The sequence below is a fragment of the Macaca nemestrina genome, chromosome 15, assembly GCF_043159975.1.
Source record: "Macaca nemestrina isolate mMacNem1 chromosome 15, mMacNem.hap1, whole genome shotgun sequence".
Taxonomy (NCBI): Eukaryota; Metazoa; Chordata; class Mammalia; order Primates; family Cercopithecidae; genus Macaca; species Macaca nemestrina.
In genome coordinates, this window is record NC_092139.1 from 103,036,096 (window position 1) to 103,040,272 (window position 4,177).

Genomic DNA, 4,177 nt, shown 5'->3' on the forward strand with positions numbered 1-4,177 from the left:
ATACCTTTCACAGCTGGTGGGAGGATCCAGTGATGTCTAAACACCAGTCTGTGCATGGTGGCATCAGAATTACTTGGAGATACTTAACCACGGAATCCAGGGCTCCACACGGAGAGATCCTAACTCTGGAGACCTGGGATGGGGCTCTAGAATTTTTTTTTTTTTTTTTTTTTGAGACGGAGTCTGACTCTGTCGCCCAGGCTGGAGTGCAGTGGCATGATCTCGGCTCACTGTAAGCTCCGCCTCCTGGGTTCACGCCATTCTCCTGCCTCAGCCTCCCGAATAGCTGGGACTACAGGCGCCCGCTACCACGTCCGACTAATTTTTTGAACATATGTATGTATGTATGTATGTATTTATTAAAAAAAAATTTTTTTTGAGACGGAGTCTTGCTCTGTCGCCCACACTGGAGTGCAGTGGAGCCATCTTGGCTCACTGCAACCTCCGCCTCCTGGGTTCAAGCAATTCTCCTGCCTCAGCCTCCTTAGTAGCTGGGATTACAAGCGCCCGCCACCAGGCCCAGCTAATTTTTGTATTTTTAGTAGAGACGGGGGTTTCACCATGTTGTTCAGGCTGGTCTCGAACCCCTGACCTCGTGAACCACCCACCTCGGCCTCCCAAAGTGCTGGGATTACAGGCATGAGCCACTGCGCCTGGCCCAATTTTTTGTATTTTTAGTGGAGACGGGGTTTCACTGTGTTAGCCAGGATGGTCTCGATCTCCTGACCTCGTGATCTGCCTGCCTTGGCCTCCCAAAGTGCTGGGATTACAGGCGTGAGCCACCACGCCTGGCCTAGAATTGGTATTTATGAAAAGTACCTTAGGAGATTCCAACACACACCCAGGTCCAGGAGCACATATGGTCACGTATGCAAAGCACAGGCATTCAAGTAGCAACTGGAGCCGGACGCAGTGGCTCACAACTGTAATCCCAACACTTTTGGGAGGCTGAGCCAGATGGATTCCTTGAGGCCAGGAGTTCGAGAGCAGCCTGGCCAATATGGTGAAAACCCATCTCTACTAAAACCACAAAATTAGCTGGGAGTGGTGGCGCATGCCTGTAATCCCAGCTACTCGGGAGGCTGACGCAGGAGAATCACTTGAATCCGGGAGGCTGAAGTTGCAGTGAGCCGAGATCGCAACACTGCACTCCAGCTTTGGCAACAGAGCAAGACCCCGTCTCAAAAAAACAAAACAAAAACCAAATAGCAGCTAGGACTCTCCTGTCCTGGGCCCAGTTTCCTCATCTGTGAAAGGGGCATAGATATTCACTGTACTGACAAAGAAAGGAAGGGAGAGGGGAGGGGAGAGAGAGAAATTATCTTGCATTCTACCAATAGGAGAATGGCTGAATATTTTTTTCCTATCAATTGTCGAACAAAGCCAGACGCTAGTTAAAGTGGTAAGCACAGATTTTAATCAGTAATGATCTTTTCCTTATTGCAATAGGGGAAAAGAGTCCAGTATGAACTGAACTCAGCTTTAATTTGTACAGAGGTATTTTAAAGGGAGGTTGACCAGCCTGGGCAATATGGTAAAACCCCATCTCTACAAATGAATCAATAAATTCGCCGGGTGTGGTGGTGAGGTTGAGGTGGGAGGATCACGTGAGCCTGGGAGGTCAAGGCTGCAGTGAGCTGTGATCGCACCACTGCACTCCGGCACTGGCAACAGAGACCCTGTCTCAAAAAAAAAAAAAATAAAAATAAAAAAAAAGGAAGATTGAGGGAGGAAGGGGTGGGCAAGTGATTAGCAGAGTCAGTGAAGTGAAAACTTACAAAAGGTTAAGCCAGTGTAAATGCATTGAGGCTAGCTGTGTCTGCCAGTTGGCAACGATCAAAGTTAGAATTTTTGCCTCCCACAGAGACTGGGAGACAGAGGTCACATTCTCAGTTGTTGCCTGGAATAAACATTTATCAGAAGCCTTGAGTTTTCTCAGGCAGGCACCTTAGCGGGGGCTGGCTAGAGTCATTTCAGAGATGTTAGCAGCTGTTAGAAACTGTTAGTGTTTAAGTCTTTTTTTTTCTTTTTTTTTTGAGACCAAGTCTCACTCCTGCCGCCCAGACTGGAGTGCAGTGGCATAATCTCAGCTCACTGCAACCTTCGCCTCCTAGATTCAAGCAATTCTCCTGCCTCGGCCTCCCAAGTAGTTGGGATTACAGGCGCCTGCCACCACGCTTGGCTGTTTCGGATTTTTACTAGAGACGGGGTTTCACCATGTTGGCCAGGCTGGTCTCGAACTCCCGCCTCAGCCTCCCAAAATGCTGGGATTACAGGCATGAGCCACCATGCCTGGCCTGTCCTTTTTTCTTTTTAGAGATGAGTCTCGCTCTGTCGATCCGGCTGCAGTGCAGTGGTGCAATTGAAACTCACTGCAGTCTCAAACTCCTGGGCTCAAGCCATCTTCTCACCTTGGCCTCTTGAGTAGCTAGGACAATAGGTGTGCTCCACCATGCCCAGTTAATAAAAAAAAAAATTTCAGGCTGAGCGTGGTGGCTCACACCTGTAATCCCAGCACTTTAGTATGCCGAGGTGGGCGGATCATCAGGTCAGGAGTTCGAGATCAGCCTGACCAACATGGTAGAACCCCGTATCTAATAAAAATACAAAAATTAGCCAGGCGTGGTAGTGCCCACCTGTAGTCCCAGCTGCTCCGGAGGCTGAGGCAGGAGAACTGCTCGAACCTGGGAGGTGGAGGTTGCAGTGAGCGGAGATCATGCCACACTGCACTCCAGCCTGGGTGACAGAGTGAGGCTCTGTCTCAAAAAAAAGAAAAAAAACAACAACAACAAATTTTCTAGAGAGGCAGGATCTTGCTATGTTGCCCAGGCTGGTCTCAACTCCTGAACCCAAGGGATCCTCTCATCTTGGCCTCCTAACAGTGCCTGTAGATCAAGGTTGAGGCTTAGGAGTGAAGGGAGCCCAGAGGAACCTGGCTAGAGTTTGGTCAAGGAGAGTCTTTGTCGCTATACTACAGAAAATTAAGCATCTGTTAAACAGAATGAGGTCGGGCCGGGCGCGGTGGCTCACGCCTGTAACTCCAGCACTTTGCGAGGCCAGGGGGAGTGGATCACTTGAGGTCAGCAGTTCGAGACCAGTGTGGACAACATGGTGAAACCCTGTCTCTGCTAAAAACACAAAATCAGCTGGCCGTAGTGGCGTCCGCCTGTAGTCCCAGCTACTTGGGAGGCTGAGGCAGGTGAATCGCTTGAACCGGGGAGGTAGATGTTGCAGTGAGCTGAGATTGCCACTGCACTCCATCCTGGGCGACAGAGCGAGACTCCGTCTCAATAGATAAATAAACAAATAAAAGCAGTGTGTCAGGCTGCGAGAATCCGGGTCAGAGACGCGGGTGAGTCGCGATCGCCCTGTCCCGCCACCAGCTGGAGGACAGGGGTTCCTCAGAGCCTCAGGCCCAGAGAACCGGCCTCAAGACGGGCAACCGGGAGGACAGGGGTTCCTCAGAGCCTCAGGCCCAGAGAACCGGCCTCAAGACGGGCAAGCGACTACTCCTCAGGGCACGGTCTCCCATTGCAAAATGGGCACCTGGACCCAATAATTTCTGAGCTTCTAGTTTTTTCTCCCTATGGCTATGAAACGGGTTATTTTTTTTTTTTCATAAGATTTTAAAAGAAGGCTTAAGAAAAACACGCAAGCCCGGCCCGGTAGTTCAGGCCAGTAATCCCAGTGCTTTGGGACGCCAAGGCGGGCGGGTCGCTTGAGAGCAGGTGTTCGAGACCTGGGCAAGATGGTGAGTCTCCGTCTTTATGAAATATTTTAAGAAAATCCCGTACGCCTGTGGTCCCAGCTACACCGGAGGCTGAGGTGGAAGAATCGCTTGAGCCCAAAGGTTCAGGCTACAGTGAGCCGTGATCGCGCCATCCTCGGCGACACTCCATCCTCGGCGACAAAGCGACACCATGCCTTAGGAAAAAAAAAAGCAAGAAAATTAAAAAGAAAGCACATAAAGGTACCCTCCGAGCGCCGGCCCCTCCGCCATCTTTGCGTCCGCCCAGTCCAGCGCCGCCGTTTCCTTCCCAGCCAGAAGTTTCGCGCCAAATTGTTCCGCACACAAAATGGAGCCCGGAAGGAGGCGAGGTCATGCACCTTGCAGCCAATCATCTTCGGCAGCCCGTCCGGGAGGCGGGGCTGGAGGGCTCAGAACGGTCCAATCGCT